The following is a 22,308-nucleotide window of genomic DNA, read 5'->3' as shown; positions in this document are numbered from 1 at the left end:
ATATGATGTGCACGTAAATGTAGTCATTGATAACCTATGTGTATGTGTTGCCCATCAAAGAGAACAGTAATTGTAATCCACGTTCACTTCTGCATTAAGCTACAGTATAGGCTTAACCCTAGTTATGGGTCGGGGAGCGACTTTGAAACAATAGTTGACACGGCAGGGAGAGGTGGTCCCATCAAGCGGTGTTTCCACAGTGTCAACGTCGAATTATCCTCGTCATAACTACAAAATAATAACTCCAATACGTAAATGACACGTTCAGACCATGCCGACCATATAGGGTTACACAAATTAGCGTTTTGTTAGATAAGAATATGTAAACATACTGTCTTGTCTAGTCCCTTTGTCAAGTTTCTTTGTTTAGTTGGTTTCATGTTTCTGTTGGTTTTCATATTTCCTGTTTTATTTTGAAGTCTGTCTTTTCTCCCTAGTCTTGTCTGGTTTTACTTCCTGTCTTTTGGTTTTCCCAAATCACCCCGCCCCCAAATCACTAGGGTGGGAAAACCAAAAGACAGGAAGTAAAACCAGGAAGTAAAAAGACTAGGGAGAAAAGACAGACTTTAAAATAAAACAGGAAATGGGAAAACCGACAGAAACATGAAACCAACTAAACAAAGAAACTTGACAAAGTGACTAGACATGACACATAAGTTAGCTTGTGTAGCTTACGTTAACCTAGATCAACAGTGAAGCTAAAGTTAGCATTGGGCTAATATGACATTTCCTGAAAACAACAAATCATCCCCCCTCCCAAATAAACCAAACAAAACAAAAACATAACGTACCTGTCCAAAAGAAAGAAGGCAACCACTGCTTCACTTTCCATGCCTTGCAGCTCCCTCAGCGGTGGCCATTGCTGAAAAGCTATGGCAAGGTTTACTCCAGTTTGTCCTCTCAGTATCTGCAGCCTTTTTTAGTTGCCGCTTTTTCAGCGTCAGTCTCTTTTCTTGACCTTTTCAAAAGGTCGGCGGTTGCAAGTGAGTGCGGCATTGGCAACTTGTGCTGAGTTTTTCCTCCATTCTTCTGCAGACTTCAGTAATTCTGGCAGCGACACGGCATGCACTAAGATCGGGCTTGTACACCGGAGGGGTAGAGTACGCGCAGCGGGACAATGAGGCATTTTATTGGTTCTTAAACTGATTGGTCAACGTTTTTACAGGATTACAGCAGCTACAGATGATGGATCTTTTTCACTCCTCTTTCAGAGCCCATACGTTTTTGTTTTTTTTAAAGCTATCAGGGTGTAAAGACCATATCAAAAATAGATTTAAAAGTGTATATTGGAAAATGGTACCAAACCTACCTTTAACTGGATAAACTTTTTTGCATCACCCTAAATATTCTTTGAATGAACGTTAAATACACAGGTGTAACTTCACCACTACAGCAGTAGAAATTTGGAAAAGTACTGCTAAGTTTTGATTCCATAGACAATACTGTGGGTAGGCCAAAGGTGTTGTAAAAAAGAATTATGAGAGTAACGAGACAACTGGATTCCCAAAAAAGACTAGCTGTCAAATCAGTCACAATGTCCCTCATGCAAGAAAGATACAAAGTATCACCCGTGAAAGAACAACATTTATATCCCATATAGTATAAGTACAACACCAGAATTAATAAAGTAAACATCAAAAGGGAAGTAAAAGTAAAAAGAGCTCATAGTAGCATGGACAGCGACGAAGTAAAGCAAGAGCTAACCAGCCACGAGAAGCTACTGTCAGACTTTCCATTTCTCCACTGGAAAGACAGGGAGTCTGGTGGAGCTTTAACAGTCACTAAAAGCACATCTATGCCCTTTCTGTGAGGATACCTGTGTTTTAGATGTAGCCTTATATTTTCTGACCAAATCCCAAATGCGAGGTATTCTGGAACCTCTCAGTTAATTTTCAATTTCAATGAGGTATCAACAGCTGTCAACCAAAATGGCTTTGGACCCGATTGGATGGAGCTACAACCAATCAGAGCCATCTTGGTTGTTTTTGAAAATGCCATCACAGAAAAACTAAACAACCCACAAATCAACAATCACAAAATAGCTGTAATAGAAAGAAGATGCCGATAATGCTCGAACAAAGACATTTGCGGGTAAGATAAAAGTTGCATGTTTATATTTTCTTGGTCACAGAGGCTGGATTTAACAATGTCAGTAAACTGCCATAGAAATGTGCCAGTAATGGTTGCTACTAGCAACAGTGTTTAACTAAAACCAACTGCAGGTGGCATGAAAAGATAAAAATAGGACAAAAAAAGGAGCAAATATCACATTTAAGAAGTACAAACTCATGTTAATAGAAGTTATAGTGCATGTACTGTACATGCTGTCCTCTTAACAGCATACTTTAAATAACACCTGTCTTTATTTGACATGTAATTAAGTATATAGGATGTAATCTTGTTGCAATGCTTCACATGCACAAAATAAGAATGCACTGGATTACAGTCACATACAGTATATCTCATATCTCATCTGCTTGACAGGGCGATAATGCCTTACATCACTTTCCTCCGAGAGTTAATGTGTCATTATCTTTGTAATTGGGTTTGCGTGTCCTCAGGTTGATGTCAAAACTCTAAAAATCCATTATATCTCCCTGTTGTCAACCTAATCATCATGGGTCTTATCTTGATCCCTCTGTTCTGACTGCAGTATCACTAATTGTGATTGTGACTATGTGCGCTGCAGTTCTCTTCCTTTAATATCTAATCTCATTGTAACTGATTAGGTTGATTTAATTAGGTTTGAGCCTGTGTTCATGTGTCACAGTGGTAGGGTCTGTGCCGAAAGTTTTATTTTATTACACTGGCACTATATGCTAACCCAGTGGTTCCCAACCTTTTTTCCTTGGCGCCCCCCCTACTCATGTCCCCCCCCCGAAACCGAAGTTAAGGTAACTCTCGAGATAGAGCCTTACTTTCTTTTTTGATACAGAGGAGTCATCAGCACTTTTACGTTTCTCCGCCATGTTTCATTCATAAAATAGTGAGGCCGTGGCGGCAGGAAAAACAAGGATGCTAGCAGCTAACAGCTAGCAGCTGACCTGATGACAGCAAGGGTCCCAGGTTAAGAGGTCCCGGAGGTTTGGCCCACTAAGTAGCCTGCCTAGAATTTTAAGCGAGAACAAAAATATATAGTTTTCATACAGACTTTTGTATACATTATATATTCTAGTGTATTATTATAATTTGTTTAACATGTGCAAATACCTCAACCTCAAACCAGATAAAGACTTGCGCCCCCCCTGTGATCTTTGCCGCCCCCCTGAGGGGTGCCCGGACCCCAGGTTGGGAACCACTGTGCTAACCTGATGCACCGGATGCTTTGTTACACAGAACCATCTGAGAAGCCGTCATTAGAAACTGATTGGAAGAGGGCTGCCGCTTTCAAAAAACACCTGGCAGGTGACTGGATGAACCATCTGTCTATCATGCCTCCACTCTTGTTTTGAACAAACAGTTATGGCCTTTACACACACCTTAAAGGACAATTCCGGCGCAAAATGAACTTATGGGGTTAATAACGTGTACCAAGTTGACCATTCTCTGGGATCTGTTTTCATGCTAATCAAATGTGTCTGTAGCTTGAAACAAGCTAGCGCAAACCTGTGATTAGCTGCTAACGCTACCTTTCGGGGAACAGGGTAAATCGCTATTTCTACACCACTAACAAGGCTCAAAATAGCACCAAACTTCAACGGTAGCATAATGAGGGTCCCTTCATGTAAACCGAAGCATTGAGAACTTTGTAAGTGTACAGTTTATTAAAAAGATAGACTATAAAGACCGTACCGTTCATGTATAGATGCAGGCGCCATCTTGGAAAACAGTCATGACCAGTCGAACCATGAACGCTGTGTTTGAGCTATGTTACTGGTTACTGGTTGCACGGAGTTTGTCGTTTGACCACGGCCATAGCTGCCAGTAGCTCCTCACCGGGCGCTGATTGGTACGGTTTGCTGGTACTTCAGACACAAATGCATTACTTAAGCCTGACAAGATGGATTTTCGTGTGATATGTGATCCGATGATTCTCGCGTGATCTCGTGATAGTGCGAGAATTCAGCTGCCGTGCAAGGTAAACTATATACAGTAGCACTATACTAGCTGTAGTAAATTTTGTTTTGCACTGAGAATAAGACATATCAAAGTCTGTGGACCATGTTATACTTGGATGAATGTGACAGACAACATAATTATGTATTATGTGTTCTTTCCTGAAACAACTTGTCTGGTACACGGTAAATACTATTGGGCAGTAACAGATTACTTATTAACAGATTACAGTTGGGGATTATAATTTGTATAATTAGAAATAACATCACAGTTTTTAGGCTAGTTTGCTGTTTTAACGTGAGCTGGATGAATGTTTGAATGAATGATTACTTTCATCTTTTGGGGTTTTAGAAAGACTGGTTCGGCGGTTAGCCTCTACTGAAAAACAAACAAAATGCACTTCCAGGGGTCCGTCGTTTCAAGAAGGATGTTTAACAAACTCTGAGTCTAACCCTGATGTCTGAGTTGATTTACCCTGAGATGGGAAACTCCCGAGTTTTCAGTTTCAGAACAGCTGATATGAGTTGGTTCAATCAACTCGGAGTATGTTCACGCGCGTGCGCCACCACAATAAAAAGGCAGTATGAATGGAGCCATGATTCTACGATTCACCATGGTAACAACCACAAACAAATGGGTGGGGGGAAAAAACAAAGGCAAAAAAAAAAAAAGTAAAAAAAAATTTTTTAAAAAAAAAAAAAAAGGGGGGGGGCAAAAAAAAAAAAAAAAAAACCAAAAAGGAAAAAAAAAAAAAAAAAAAAAAAAAAGAGGAGAAAAAAAAAAAAAAAAAAAAAAAAAAAAAAAAAAAAAAAAAATATTTTTTTAATGGCTCTCACTGGTTTGTGTCCAGGGAACACTACAAAAACATTTAAAAAACGTTTAGCGAGTCACACTTTTCTGACGGCTCTGCATACAGTGGCTTTACTATTACAGTATGATCCGCTATATTTGTTCTAAAGAAAACTGCTGTATGTAAAAACTTAATGCGACACAAAGAATCTGTTGGGATGTTAAAGCCTGTCCACGATGGTTGATGTTAGTGATATGAGGACAGATAAAGTATCTACATATCTGATGGACTGTGATAAAAAATACCTCTCAAATCGGTTATGTGGAAATGAAAATACATCTAGTTGGGACTCAATATCATCTCCCGACGTAAACTCTCTGTGAAGTAATAGGCTACAGCTTTTTCATCAACGGGATCGTCGACAAAAGGACATGATATGTTTGAGAAAAAAAAAACATTTTATAATCTGCCTAACATAAACCAATACGTTTTTTTATTCATGCAGATAACAAACTGCATTAAAATGCGCCTGATACAGATTGAATGAATGAATGAGGAAATATGAGATATAAATGAGAGAAACTCGAGGTTTCTTGAAGAAAACCTGCTCCCGACCAGGTTAGGTTCACAGACTCAGTTACCATAGTAACTGACTGTGAGGTTAAGTTACCTCTCTTTCTGAAACGGAAAACCCAGAGTTTCCCTCATCTCAGGGTTAACAAACTTTTTTACAAGTTTGAAATAAACACACACACACACACACACAGAGATTACAGACACAGCTGACACAGTGGAACTGACGACCTCTATCTAGCTGTCTGTCTTCCTGTCTCTCTTCTCTACCTCCATCCTCCTGCCACTGAAACTACTCACATCATAAACCATTTTCTTATTGTCTCATCCAGGCCTCAGCTCAATAACAATGTCCGTCAACATTGTACTAGGGCTGTCAAACGATTATTTCTTTTTTTAATCGCGATTAATCGCTGAATTTCTATAGTTAATCGCGATTAATCACATGTTTTATCACATGATTAAAATTCTATTATTTTGCATTTCAGAACTGTTTTATAGTATATATTGACAATGGAAAGCAATTCTTACCAGGGTATCTTGATTGGGAATCAAATGAATGCAAAGAAAGTTACTTTATGAACTTGACTTTAAGATTTGTATTTGTTTATTATTTATTTATTTACTGGAAACAAAAGAAAAATGTGTGAATCTAGTAACACATTTGAATCTAGAGTCAATATAGTGTGCAGTAACTCCTAAATAATTTTGATTACTTACTGACGTCCAGTGATCACCTTGCATCACTTTGCAGCAGTTCTAGTTTGGCTGCTTTCTCCGTGTTGTACAGGCCACCCATTTCGCAAGAGTGGTAGTAATTGTTTTGGATTTGGTTTCATCTGCAGGTCGGCAAGTAGCACTCTCCAAAATAGTGCTTTGCCTGAGCCCGCTAGCATCAACCTGAGTCACATTAACTGTACTACTATGCTTAGCTCGTAGGTGGTAGCTCAAGCTTGGCGTGCTTCGGTGATATTTTAATTTGGCTTTACACAATGTGCATATGGCTTTGGACTTGTCTACTGAGCTGTCCGGGAGTTTTGGAAAATAAAAAGCGCCATTCAGAATTGTGTTGCTGCTGTCTTTCTCCATCATGCCTGCAGCCTGCAGCAGGAGGATGTGTTACGAGGAAGTCGCGAAGCCGAGTGAAGTGAAAATAAATTAATAAATGGTGGGATTCGATTAATGCGATTAAAAAAATTCACGCGTTATGCCCCGCCCTTAATTGCATTACAATTAACACGTTAATGCTGACAGCCCTACATACACAATCAATCAATCAATCAATCAATCAATCAGTCAGTCAGTGAACCAAACAACCTACATTATTCAGAACACTTTTCTTTCAATCATTTGACAATCGGCGAAAGACAACCGGTCTGGATTCATAGTTTCACGCAGAGCACCCTGCAGAGGACCGACTTACTGGACAGCCTCTCTGACAGCAGGGGGTGGTGGATTTTCCACGAAATAGAAGGTATGCAGGATTGTTGATTGGTTGCTGGATTTTGGTTTTGGCTCATTACAACATGCATGTAAGGACATGGCAGTTTATCTTACCCCTGTTCTCTATTTTCTTACTCTTTCAGTAATTTCCTCCATTTTCTTCCAGCAACAAAAGACGCAAATGCATACACACTTACAAATTATGTGCTGTTATCACTTCAGGTGGCTATAATTTTCTCCTTTTTTTCTGTTTCAACGTGTAGACATAAAAAATTCACCATAAATGACTTGAATTCATATTACTAAATATTGATTGAGTTGAGATACTGGTTGTCAATCTGTTGGCCCCTCGGGGGAACTTTGGGGCGGTCACAAGGTACAGTAACTTAAAGAAAGAAAAAAACATGTATTTCAGATGCGCACATTTATGCTAATGATCTTACATCACATGGATAAATGGAAATTTACTGCCTTTAGGCTATTTTGGATAATTAATGAAGGGAAAATTGTCTTAAAAAGGGAAAATAAAAATAGTTTGTGTTGCTGTGCTCTTTCAGCAAGAGGTCAGACGTGGGTGTTACTTCATCTGCGGTAACTTGTTGAGGAGGTTGAAATCGATGCCAATAAGGTAGGAAACAATGCATTTCTTTTCATTTCAAGAATATCCTGAGGGCTGATCATATTTCTGAAATCTCTCATGTAAAGTTTTGACTCGTAACCTGGACCAAATACACACTAACAACAGAAAAACCTGCTTTGGGGGTTGTATGATTCAGTACTGTATTTAGAATACCAACACCTGAATTATTTTTCCTTCCTGGTCTCACATGGATCTACAGTCTTGAATAGAACACACAGGCATCCAACATGCCTGCAGGCACACATTCAAGCACACACACGTAACATTTTTTTATAGACATTGTGACTCGTGGTTTTAATGAGAAATCGAGGCGGCCCAGTTACATTGTCTGATGGTTTCTGGAGAGCTGATTAGTGTTTCACTCTGCCTACAGCTGGATTAATTCAATGATGGTCTGAAGTATTTCATTCTTTTTGTATCACGGTCATTTCACTATCGCATCCACAAGGCAGAAGTTACTCTCCCCTCATGGCTTCTCAAAACAGGGGGCTCATCCATTTTACATGTAACTTGAGGAAAGACGTGTACAAAATAGAGGCTTGGAATACTGGAAGGGTAAAACCAGTGGTGTAGTCTACATGATACGCAGGTATACGCAGTATACCCACTAAGAAAGCTCCAGATTTTCCATATACCATAACAATGCCCAATGACACGCAATAACATACTTTCCATTATATTTTTGATATATTTTAAATTGTCATCTGTGGTTTTCTTCTACACAAAATGAAGGTATTTCCATCATAAATTGGTTCATAAAAGTGTATCCGAATACAGGAAATGAAGTTGTTGATGCTCAAAACTTCCCTGGGGAGGACACCCAGACCCCCCACTTTGATATGGGCTCATCAATAACAATTTCCTTAAACACACACACACACACACACACACACACACACACACACACACACACACACACACACACACACACACACACACACACACAGTATGTATAAATTCTACCTTCTGCTTCCCACTGGCACCGAGGGAGAGATGGATGGAGAAACACACACACACACACACACACACACACACACAAAATGAGAGATCTTTAGTCTCCACGGAGCTCCAGTGGAAATCATTCATGATTGGCTCCTATTGTTAAAGGCTATGTCAAGCACCAGTCTGTGAGCTGCAAGGTGATGAATAGCATAAAAAGCAGATATTTACCCCCTGACAGCTCCTTTTCAATTAAAGAGAAACACTCCTGATTTTAAATATTATCAGCACCAGTAAATGTTGCGTTATCGCTCCATTAGCAGGGATGGGGCTGTGCTGCTGGAGCACTACCTTCAAAACGTATTGTTGTCACATTGGAGAGACTTTTGACGTTTGCCTCATAAATACTACAGGTTAAACCAATTCAAGTATAGTTTGACAGAGTTATCCCAACTCAAGGTCCACTCACTTGCATTTTTCTGCAGCTTTCTACCATATTGTCTTTATCGGTGGATGGAGTTCACCTTGTTATCATGGAGATGGATCTGTTGTCACGTGAGCTACTAGGCTCGTTCAAGATGAGCCAGGTCTGCGCAGAATCGGTCACTGGTGATTGCCGCCCAATGCATGCCGGTTAGATTTGTGTCCGACTTGCTCTGACGTCATGCACACGTGTGCAACGATAACCTCACGAGATCAAGGTGGCCGCAGGTTTGAGACGCAGGCAGTGCAGTTGCTTTTCACTGACTGCAAGACCCAGGCGGACCCAGGGGCATGCTGGGAAACGCCGGCCTCTCAGCTGATCTAACAGCTGATTGGTTCAGAATCGACTCAACATGATGACGTTTTGTATAAACTTTTTATTGATTTGGATTTGGAGGGATTTTAACTGATATGTCTGATTTAAAGGAACACGCCGACTTATTGGGAATTTAGCTTATTCACCATAACCCCCAGAGTTAGACAAGTCGATACATACCCTTCTCATCTCCGTGCGTGCTGTAAAGCTGTCTGACGGCTCCAGCGGCATCAGCCCATCACAGAACAGGCAGGTGAATGGTTCCAGTAATCCTACTGCTCCCAATAAGTGACAAAATAACGGCAACATGTTCCTATTTACATGTTGTGATTTGTAGAGTCACAGCGTGTACAAAAAACAACGTAACATGAGACACAGCCATCTTCTAACCGTAAACAAACCGGGAACTATATTCTCAGGCGGAAGAATATAGTACTTGGGCGGAGTGATATGCTCGCAGCAAGCCTGTCTGAGAATATAGTTCCCAGTTTGTTTACAGTTAGAAGATGGCTGTGTCTCGATGCTGGTTTTTTGTACATGCTGTGACTCTACAAATCACAACATGTAAACAGGAACATGTTGGCGTTATTTTGTCACTTTGTCACAATTGGGAGCAGTAGGCTAGTTGGAACCAGTTACCTGCAGGATCTGTGCTGGGCTAAGCTAATGCTGGAGCCGTCAGATAGCGTTACAGCACGCACGGAGCTAAATTCACAATAAGTCGGCGTGTTCCTTTAAAGGCTTATTCTGTACGAACCACATGTTGTGAGGCTGATAGATATGTTTAGAAGTCAGAGAGACTAAATCTGTTCAGATTACAGATCATCTACAGTGTGTTAATTCAAATCAGCAACAGATCGCATGTAGAGCATTTTGACAGCTACTCTGTCATAATAAAAACAACTGGAGACTGTGTAGGAGCTGTTATATGGCTCTGATAACATTTTATTAAATCGGAATCGGACCACAGTGTTTCTATCACTTCCTGTTCAGCCTGAAGGCTGCTTGCATCTCGAACGAGCCTAATAGCACTTTTAGGACATCTCTGCCATTATGGCTTAAATGTTGAATTAGTCTTGACCTGACTCAAGGTACACTAACTGTGTTTTTCCCAAGCTTTCAACTACTATCCCAGTGATTAATCATAACTTGAATAGAACAAAGCATCTTTGAAATTCCTCCTTAGTCTGTTGAGAAGCACTTGATGAAGGCAGAGAGGATCGGTGAGTGTAGGGTGAGGAGTCCGCTTTAAATACCCATGATGGTGTTGGTGACACGTGAAACCTTGCTAATGATATTCAACCTAGTGATCAGCCACAGCAGGACCACTGCGACGGTGTGTGTGTGTGTGTGTGTGTGTGTGTGTCTGTCATCCCAACTCACTCATGAATAATTTATTTACCACATAAAATCACATCTGCAGAATCACAGATTAATACACCAGGGCCTGAGGGTGATAGGCGACAGAAAAAATGAGAAGAAGGGGACGGAACCTCCTGTGTGTTTGTCTTTTGATATGTATATGTTACCACCCTCATATCTCCTTACCTCAGCTCTTGAGCCATCAGCATCGTTTCTAAAATCAAATGTAAGTAATGTAAAGTACTCCAAAAGACTGTGACAGAAAATAAGCAGGCAGTAATACATAATCGGTATCAGATCCAACACCGGTATCCCAATCACTGGCCATTAAATCATAGGGTGGCTAAGCAGGTAGAGCTGGTTGTTTCCCAATCAGACAATAGTCAGATGGTGCTAACTGCAAGTTTTTTAAAGGAGTGTTTTCTGTCCTATCTAAACCACACAACACAACGGTCGCAGTTTTAAACTTGTCATTAATGTTGCAGTTTGGTTAGGTTTAGACTACTTGGTTATGTTTAAGCACCAAAGCTACCTAGATACATTTAGAAAAAGATTGTGGTTTGGATTAAAATCATCTGTTACGTTACTTCTGGTTACGCACATAACGCAGAACGTGACGTAGTTCCATTTGTTCCGGAAGTTAAAAAACCCTCAGCTGTTTACTTTTATTTTCAAACGGAACACGAACTCGGATCTCCTGGGTGAAAGTCCTGTGTTTGTTCGACCTGTCCACCACCCCAACCTGTGTTCTCATGTGTAATTTGGCAGTCATATCCTTTGTCATCTTACTCCCTGCTTTGCTCCACTACAGGTAGCCGCCACTATAAACGTAAATATGAGTCGTAATTGCTGCTTAAAGAAACAACTTATGGGTGCGTTTTCCGTGGGAGGACAGTCTCTTTTGAGCCTACAGGTGATGAGTGTTTCTAGGTAGATTTTGGTTGCAGTACCACTAAAGGAAAAATACTTAGAAAAAACTATGGTTTACTACAACTTTCATAACTCTGACCATTAGTTCTATTGGCTACACTTGTATCGCAGAGAACATTGCTAAAAACCGATCCACCAGGGCAACAAAGTCAGACAGGTTTTAAACAAACCCCTAAGTTGGAAAATAAGGAAAATTACTTCCGAAACTGTCCATTGTAAACATCCACCACAACTGACAGCCCAACTCGTGGTTCACCTTTGACCTACCTTACTTGTCATAGTTGTGCACTCATGGTTTCCCAGTAAATAAAGGTTAATAAGCGCTAATTTTGCTTTTACCTTCAAGTACTGTGGTAGCTAATTTTGACAAAACTGGCAGCTTGTTTCCACCAGTATGATTGTCTGAATACTCCTGCTCTCGTTTACCTTTTGGACCTACTTTAGCTATAATGCTGTGTTCCGACACTTAGGAGTTATTTTTGTTGAGTACAATGTTATCATAACTGATAGAACTGATGGCTGAATCAACAAAACCCAGTCACAATAAACCGCCCTTTAAACAAGTCTGTTGGTTCATGTTATGTGTATATGAGTTTGTGTGTATGCAATTTTTTGTGTGCTTCACAAGCCACTTTGCAAAAATGTGTGTAACCTAGTTATTGCTACAAGAACTGACTCACATTTGGATGCATTACCAGGATCCAAAACACTTTCCTTAACACCGCCCAACCTCTCTTGGTTGTTCCCTCGGCTCCTATCGACCTCAGCCCTGCTGAATAAATCAATACATTTACATACTTACATTTACTGGTGAAAATGACAACTCTGCTTTTTTGAAATTGGGGTGACAGTATATTCTGTGACAGCTGTCTATTTATAGTACATTTCAGCAACCCCTTCTCATCCAACTCTCACACTCTCCTGCTATTTGTGCCCTCATCAAGCCAGTGAGTGCTTTCTCTATGACCTGCTTCCACGGTGCCATCAGCAGAGAGGGCCGTAGGGTGCATGCTAGCACAGATATGACCAACATTTGATTAAGGGCTGTTCGGTACATGTTTCCATCAAACACTTTTTCATGACACGTTTCCTTTTTTTCAGTCACATTCATGGCAGTAACAGCTGGCAGCACACTGTCACAGACTGTGTTCCAGGAGGGATTTAAAGGGACATTAAAGTTAGTTGGCACCCGGTGATTGTGACATTTTTTATCCACACTTTTCCCCTTGTTAATCAGGAGTTGTGTTTGCTATATAATTTAGCTGGGAAGTGGGTGGAAATATAATTAACAGCCTGCTTGTTAAAAGTGATTTTGTTTAAAATGCGTTGTTCGTTTCTTTGCTAAGAGGAGCTTTGCTTTTCATTACATCTCAACGAAGTCTACGAATAAGACACCTTTTGTGACAATACACAATATACAGTCGCAAATTTATTTCAAGAAATATAAATGTATTTAGGCTGCAGATACTGAGGTGTGTTATAACAACTGTGAGGGAAGCTCTTTGAATTTAATGAAGCTTCTGTTGTTTGTCACCCTCCTTAGTCTGTTGAGAAACCGAATAAACTGAATATGATAATGCAGCACATTCTGTTCAGATGTAGCGTAAACAAACCTCTAACAAATTGATCCTAAAATTGCTACAATTATATAGCAATTTTAGTATTCTGTTTCTTTGTTTCTTTGCATCTGCTTTTTAAAATTTGTGGTTTTTCTGAAAGGTTTAGAAAGTGTTGGTGGTGGTGGTGGGCAGGGAGCTCCTCCATGACATAATTAGGGATTGGGAGTCATTTTTTAATGAGAGAGGCTACTATTTTTAGGTGAGCTGCCCAAATGAATATTGGAAACTGATTATAGTAAAATTCTTTTTTTATGATTAATATTTTTATTCTTATTTATTTCAAACATACAAAACACAAAACATACAACTCACAACATGGGCACATCACCTCCCCGTCTGACCCCCCCACCCGCCATCACCACCTCCCTACACAATTCAGTTTCTTCCATTACAAGATGGAATAATATACGTATACATTAATATTCAATACAACAAAATAACAACAAAATAGACCACAAACTTTCAGCCAAATAACCACATTATGTATACTGCATATGCTGACACCATAGGTACATTACATACGTCTTTCCACAATACATATCCTCCTTGGACCCCTCTAGAAATCTCAGGTACTTTCCACATTTTGTTGTGTTTTTCAAATGCTGCTAAATTCTTCAGGTAAATCAAAAAGGTTTTTAGCGCAGTGAATTAAACAGTTACTTTTTCAGTTTGATTGCTGAAGCAGTTTTCAAAGGTTATCAAAGGCGTCGGGGTCAGAAAACATATTTTCTCTGAAGGAAAAGCTTATTACAGTTTGGGGAATGATTGTTAGTTTGTTAAAACATTCTCTAACGTGTCAGCTGTACTTTTAGCGGTTGAAATATTTAGAAAACATTTTGGCTAAGAGAACGTAAGGCACCAGTGTTACACATAAATAGACTAAATTCCAGTAATATTTGCTTTCAGGATCATTACGATATAAACAAAACCCTTCCAAGCTAGCGTTTGATGGTAAATTACCTCACAATAGGAATAAAGAAGGAAATTAGAAAAACAGGTAAATAAACATCTTGTTTGCTTGGAGCTACCTACAAAAGTAGACGCTCTGAGCCGAAACACACTGTAAGTGCATGAACCTTGATTTTGTTTGCCTTCCAGGCGTCTGCTTTCTGTCTGTTAATTACTGTCCTGGCACCTTGGGTGTCAATTTATGCCTCTTTCTCCTTTTTGAAGCAACACTGTTAAAGATTAAGCATTTAACAGTGCCAGAAAAGGTATCTAAAATTTCTCTCAAGTTTAAGAAATGATTTCTGATTTCTGACGTCCTATATCATTTTTGAAGATAAATATTAATATTTAAAAAACGACATGTCAGCAAAACTGAGTTTGTGCACTGTCGAGAGGGTTTGTAGCTTAAAAAACAAGTTTCTTTTGCATAATAGCCTGATTAGCATCAACACAAAGTCACTTTGTGGCCTATTTCCCACAACTGCACCTGCTGAGGGGCCACTACATTAGTGTTACAAACTTGAGAACAAATATGGCAACAAATTAGTCAATAACGCATCTATATTTCTTCCTCTGCCCGCCTTGTGACCCTTCTGCTGTAGATTTATGTTGCATTGACAGAACCTTCTCTCCTCACTGCGACAACAAACTGACAAGGCATCAATCTCTGCTCCCTAACTGAATGCCAGAGCACAGAACACCCACAGAGATGCCAGACGATCGATATTCAGAATAAATTCTACCTTCTGCTTCCTACTGGCACAGAGGGAGAGAGAGGATGGAGAACACACACACACACACACACACACACACACACACACACACACACACGTGTTATGGAGGGCAATGTAGTGGACTTGTCAGCATGCTGCAGGCAGGCAGCGGTGAGCAAAACCCCCTGTGGTGAAACCTTAAAGTGTCATTAGCTTCCTCTGTTGCAGACACCACCTGCCTGGCTGCCATTCAGCTTCTTACATGTATACAGCGTCTCCTTGAATGAAAAAGAAAGGAAACACATTCTAAGAATACGTGTTCATAAGAAATGTTCATTTTGCCCATTTTTTGACAAATGACAAGTCAAATCTGTGGGGTATTGTTAAATTAAGACTTGTCTTTGTTGCAGGCTTTTCCTGCAATATGGTTTAAAAAGTGGAAAAAACAACACACACCGCATACAGAAGTGTTTTAACATGTGCAAAAAGTTTCATTCTCAAAACTGAAATGCACTCTCTTTCACCCCTGTATTGTCGCTAGTAAGTCTGGAAAAACCAATTGACAAAAGCTATCCTCACCCCACCATTCCTGGCCCTCATCTGGTTGCGCAAGAGATGAATTTCTGCAGAGAACTTGATTGCTGCGTCATAACTGATGGGAAGCTTACTCCAGCAAAGTGGCATTTTCCTCAACTCTTCTGCTTTTATAGCACCAACTCATAAATATTTTTGTTGTGCCCCATCTCTGTGCAGGATGTGGGGGAGATGGTTACATGCAGCCTTTGACTGTGTCATCCACCAAATCCAGCCGACACAAACAGGAACTTAATTCTGAAATCTCCTAAAACAAAAACACTTTAACCTAAACTCTAGCGACATACCTAAGTACATGTTTCCCAAGAGTGGGAGGACCCCCACAAGGGGTCGCTAGATAAATCTAAGGGGTTGAGAAAAATAATTAACAGGATAGGCCATTTTTTTGTCAATTACTGGGTATTTTTTTTTTTATTTCAACCAGTTCCACCTTTTTGGTTGAACTGGTTGCAACTGGTGATGAGGGGTTACGAGCCAGTCCTTCCAGAAAAACGCGGCGTTTTTTTGTGATTGTTGCGGGCATAGTCTAAACAGATTGAAATAAAAGATACAAAAGAGTTAATAATATAGACAGCAGGAGCACTTAAACAAAGAAATTTGAGTAGACATCAGATATTAAGATTTCTTATTGGATACCAACTTAAGAGACTCAAAGTACATGTCAAATTCAACCTCCAACACCTACTTTTCGATGATGTTCACGTCGCGTAAATTACGTCACTTCATAACGTTCCCATGGCAACAGGGGAAAATGGCTGCTCTTGTGTGAAGTACATAGCCTACTGTCTATGATGAAGTAAATGCAATATTTTTTCCACTTTCTGCTAAGATATATGTGACTTTTTTGCAACGAAAATGCGGGGATTATGAAATCATGCAAGCACCGCATATTTTGCGTGGAAATCGGCAATTTATGCATCGAAAGTGCGGCATATTTGAAAAAATGTGGCCCCCGCATGAATATGCGGACTTTGGCTGATTATGCATTGAATTATGCGATCGCATAATCGCGTTTTTCTGGAGGGACTGACAAGCAGAAATCGCTTCATTTTAATGGGTCACAAGCCAAACCATTGCATTGCTATATTATGCAGCTATTGATTATACTAAAACATACAATTCTCACCTTCCTTCACAGACAGATCAAGTCGCTATATGTCTGAATGGCTGAAACCATTCTTTGAAGTCGCCCTGCTCACTTCAACCTCCATATGAAGTAAATCCATTCATCTGTGGTGGAAGGTAGGTGGTATTCATGTCCTTTACTTTAATGTGGAAAAATTATATAAATGAAAAACCTTGATTAAAAAGAAAATTTCAGGAATAATATCCGTACAATTGAGTTGGTAAAAGTACTTGTTATTGAGGCAGGATGGCTATGCCAGCTATATTATTATTAAATTACATGGCATTTAGCTGACGTTTTTATCCAAAGTGACTTACAAATTGCTCTTTATGTCAGGTCATCTATGGGTTAAGTGTCTTGCTCAGGGACACATTGGTTGATGTGTCACAGTGGGAATCGAACCCAGGTCTCCCACACTAAAAGCATGCGTCATATCCACTGCACCATCAGCACCCTGATATTACTGACGTGTGAGTGTGTGAACAACTTGTATATGTTGTAGCTGGTCTGGTTGGATTTCATTTTGACTACTTTTCATACTCTTGGGAAGTTTAATATACAACAATGCATCATTTTGTAAAAGCATTAATAGATTTCTATAAAAAATCTAATCTAATTTGCAAAGTAACTTGTAAAAAAAAAAAAAACTTTCCTTTTAAAATGTAGTCAAGTAGAAGTATACAATCAAAGCACTGAAAAGCAAAGTATTTATGTACAGTATTAAGTGAATGTACTACGTTACATTCAACCATTAGTGGTTCTTGTAAAATAGATAATAGTAAAGGGAAAATAGTATGCAAGAGAAGAAACAGGCACATGAAACAAAACAGTGATGTGGCATGACTGTCTTTCTCTCTCCTCTCTCTCTCTCTCACTCTTTCTCAGCATCCTCTTTTTTTCCCCTAAAGCACTAGTGATTCTCTCTCCGCTCTTCCTTTGATCTAAACACACCACATCTGGAATAATTCCCATGATGGGAAAGTGCGGAAGCCAGTGTGACGCCACCATACACTCCATACACTTGGCCCTGAGGAATTTGCTGAGTAAATGTCACTGTGGGTACATACATACCGACAGGCATACACATTCACACACATCAACACAAACAAAGCCTCCCTCAGCATTACCTCTCTGTCACCCTACTTCATAACAACCACAGTACATGACAGTCTTAGAAACGCTCCCGGGTGTAAGCCGGGAGAATAATCCTGGCAATGATCCATACAGTGCAGACATGGTGAAGGTGATGCTTCTTCGTCACTGCTGGCTGCGTGAGGAAATCTAGTCTTAAGATGCTTTTGGTTTAAGGGTCCAGGACCATTTAAACCCCAGGGGTCAGACAAAGGACAGTTAAATAAATCCTCATGCTCCCAGGTCCCTGTGGTTGCGAACGTGCTTCCTAACACACAAATGTCAAACAAAAACGGTACAGAACAATGTCTGATATCATGCAATGAAAATGAATAAAATGAATCATGAATAATACAAAATGAGAAAAATATCTAAAATTAATAACAAAAATTGCTCAAAATGAACAAAGAGCACAACCACCCACTGGCAAAAATATCTCTCGTACTGAATACTAAAAACCAAACAAAAGATGATATAAAATATGAGCCACACCAAAATGCCTAAAACCACAAAAAAAAACAGAAATGTACATATAATATATGCCCTAAATCTCCCTCATAAAACAGATTTTAGTGAAACATATCCTCCGTGACACTCACCAACTTAATTTTTCTTTATACTATAGTCTAAATTGTTTTGCTAATTTAACCTTGATGAACATGTGTCCTCAGATTGTATTATTAAGGGGATGTTTGCTGAAAGCCTAAATTCAACTAATTGTAGTTGTTGACTTGTTCCTGCTCTCAGGTAAGACACAGCAACTCTCGGTTCTGGCTCGTTGATCATGTTAGTAAAAGCTCCTCAGTTAGGTCATGACTTTATGATACTTCTGGAACTTTTCAGGGTGAGAGAGGAAGAAGAAGAGCTACAGAGAGAAAGAAGGAGTGTGGGTTTGTTCGCATGTCTCTCAGCTTGGGCAGTAAGAAAATGAAGTGGCACTATATATGAACACAAGGCTGGTCTATATAAGCTGTGGTACACAAGTTGCTTTATTTCTGTTGCATCAGCCAGCGTAGGCTGCCCTCTCTCGCTCTGTGTTTATGCAACTGGTTATCAGATATGAGCCAGCCTTCTTATCATATTGTGTGTCTGCAGGCTGTGAGTGGGTTCGCTCAAACTTTCCCCAAAGTAAACGATTGAAACGGAACAGAAACTTTTAGTCCTCAAGACTCGTTGCCCGCCGTGTGAACCCCAAACTCTCAAATCCCATTTCTGCAGTGTGGAGAAACGGAAAAAATAGAGGGAAGGAGATGAGCATAGAGGAAGGGGAGAGGGAGGGGGGGAAAAGATGTTGGGGTAGGAAGGGGAGGGGGTTGGCATGCTCAATTGTCTTAGTAGATAAGAATTAAGCTCATATAGCTTGAAATCTCCCTGGATGTGCTTTCAACAAGGTGCATAAGCAGATATAAATATATTAATGGCAGCAGCCTCCACAATTTATTAAAGAGGGAATCCGCCACATTTCCGTGGTGCAGAGGATGGCACCCTGAGGGGTAATGAATGACAAAATGATTCATCTGTTTTTTTGTGTGTGTTTACGTGTGTGCGTTCGGTATGACTCTTATAGACACGCAGACATCTGTGAGCTGTCATGGAGTTTGCGTGTCAGTCAGAGGAGGGCCAGATGTTTTGCTGCGTTCGTGCTATTTGTCTGATCTTAACAGCAGTTCAGACTCTCGTTGTCATGTATGGTCCCAGCGCTTCTGTTTAATTAATATCCAACATTTTATTGGTAAACAAAGTCAAAGAAGAATTCTGATATTAGTTCTGCTTTTCTGAGAGCCATCCTCTTTTGTCTCCCCATTATGTTTCTCACAGTTTCTCACCTCCCCCTCTTCATACAAGTTTTCATTTTTCGTTTGCAGCCTGCCTATAGGCTCCTATATTATTCATGAACTCCATATTGTTTTGAGCTGATGCAGAATATGTTTTCCCTCCTATAACCCACATACATTCTCCTCTCTGAAGCCTCCTCTACAATTTAGCAGGGCTAAACTTCAGGATTACTGTAGGTTATTGCATTAATAATTCATTTTCATTACACTTTAACCTCATCATATACTAGGCCTATGCTCAATGACAATATGGGATGGAGAAAGGGGGATGGTTTGACAAAGGTTGTGAACCGGACTTGATCTTTGCCAGGTGACACGGGCACCTTCCATGTATTTACTACTGCTGCATTTGCCTGCAGACACAGACCTGCAAACTCTGCTCAGTGAAATGTTTTTGAGGCTGATGCTTTTATTTCTTTTTCTTGGTTTGAGTTAGGGCTAGAAAAATGAAAATAAATACTCAATTAAATGTAAAAGTCTTATGTTCAAATTTTACCTAAGTAAAAGTTAACAATTGTGGGGGCGCCTGGTTTGCTTACCTGGTTGAGTGGGTGCCCCGTGTACAGAGGCTCAGTCCTTTTAGCAGCGGCCGCAGGTTCGGTTCCGACCTGCGGCCCTTTGCTGCATGTCATCCCCCTGTCTCCCCCACTTTCCTGACTTAATCTGTCCTATCAATGAAGGCAATACAAGTCAAAAAATAATCTTAAAAAACTAACAATCGTCAGAGTGTTAAATTATTGTATAATTGGTTTGATTAAATTTGATTTAATGAGATGATGAAATCCCCCAAAATATGCTAAATTATTTTTTTTCAGTCTCAATAACAAAGTATTGTATTTAAGAATTTCTGTGATTTTCACTCTTTGAGATCAGATGTAGCATTATATGCTCATGTCAAGATAGAGAAAAGTTTCTAAAAGTAGAAATGTGTCATGTCATCAAGTTGAAACCAGTTCCATAAAAGTTACACTTTTGGAGATACAATATTTACCTGTCTCTTTAACTTTATCTTAACGGTTGGAAAAAAATACAACATGCAACAAAAGAAAATAGTGTGACGTGGTTATGGGGAGAGAGTCTATAGAGGACGAGTTAAGGGCAGATAGATTGTTCACAAAAGTCTGACGCAGTAGACTTCTTTTTTTCTTCCCATTTCCAAGCAGCAGTTTTTTTTAACTATGACCGAAAACCATCCAACACTAAACTATATCAAGTCTTTATTGTACCTAAATGTCAATTTCAAATGATGTTTTGGATGTTTAATTTGGAGGACTTTTTAAATATTTCCCCCTGAAGTGTAGAGTGAAAGTAAAAAAAGAAGAACACATTTTGTTCTTGAGACTTGGTATGAAAACTAATAATTGGAAAGTGCATCTGTAAGCAGGAGTAGTGTGTGAGCAGTGTTACTTCTATACATTATGTATACTGGCAAGAAGCCTTCCTCAAGGTATAGGTTTGTTTTGTCATATTCCTTAATTCTTTGTGATTGACAATACTGATTCTCTCGCCTCACAGTGACCTCCTCTATCTTCTCTGAGTTTTCTTTTGAGTGACGGCAGAATGAATGCCCGCTTGTCTTTGAGAAGTTAAAGTCTACTTCTCCAGTTTCTGTACTTTCTTTCCCCAGCTATTTTCTCACAGCTGTCTTTCTGCCAATCTCATCCCTTCACTCTGGCTCCTGCCATCATCCACCCTGATATTATAAATCGCAGGATTCTGTGCCAAGTAATCTACCTCATCAAACATGATGATATGCAAATAAGTTGATTATAATATGACAGCAATCAGCGGGGCCCCTTTTAGCCATCGTATTGGAACTAAAAATGGCTGCCAACCTTCTCGCATTCTGAGGAAATGACACTAATGCCAGGCATTAGTGAAATGGGGTGTGTGACAGTCAGCATACACTTATAAAATGTGTATAATCCATACCATTCATAATCTGTAAAAAAATGTTTTTTTTAAATGGCAGATAGCGGCAAAATGGACTTTACCATAGAAGCATATTCATTAATTTTTTTGTTGTTGTCTTGGATTAACATTAAAAACCACCACAAAATGGTGAATGGAGAAGTGAGGTTTTCTGTAAGCCACCAAACATGTAATTAAAGCACCATTCATGCGGAGTTCATGCATGCATCATTTTCTATTAGTCACCAACAAGGTCTCACTGATACATTCCTTGTGAGCAGGGTCAGTGTTAGCGCCAAGGGTCAAGTTAATTATCCTTTACTTGTGGTCTGATTTTCATCTGTCCTTAACCTTTGACTTTACTCTTGACCTCTTATGCACCCCGAGTTTTGCTGTGTGTATGTGTGTTTGTACTCGTAAGCCCATTTCGGTGTGTTCCTGTGTGGGTGTATGCGCGCTAAAGACCTGTCTGAGCACCAGACACCGAAGCAGTTTCATTAGGATTGCTGGTTCCCAGGAGGGGTGGGGGGGTGGTATGTGAATAATTACCAATTAGACTGTTGTCAAGAGCCAGTGGTGGAGCAGCGCTGTGGCAGCCATGGAAGGTTAGGGTGGGTGTGCATGCCTACGTACTTGTTTGACATGGGTATGAGTATGAGTATGAGTATGTGTATGAGTGTGTGTGTGTGTGTGTGTGTGTGTGTGTGTGTGTGTGTGTGTGTGTGTGTGTGTGTGTGTGAGGTTTTCTGATTGCACTCCCCGAGCACTGGAGCGTGCGGTCGTGGCTGTTAAATACAGAACGTTGTTTAATCTAATGCTAATCTAATGCTTCAGTCACTTGCTGGGGTTTTTGTCAGCTTTGTCAGCTAATTATAAAGTAGCCACATGGGTTACACACT

Source organism: Perca fluviatilis, chromosome 13 (genome assembly GCF_010015445.1).
Source record: "Perca fluviatilis chromosome 13, GENO_Pfluv_1.0, whole genome shotgun sequence".
NCBI classification, from domain to species: domain Eukaryota; kingdom Metazoa; phylum Chordata; class Actinopteri; order Perciformes; family Percidae; genus Perca; species Perca fluviatilis.
Note: the sequence above shows the minus strand (reverse complement) of the source record.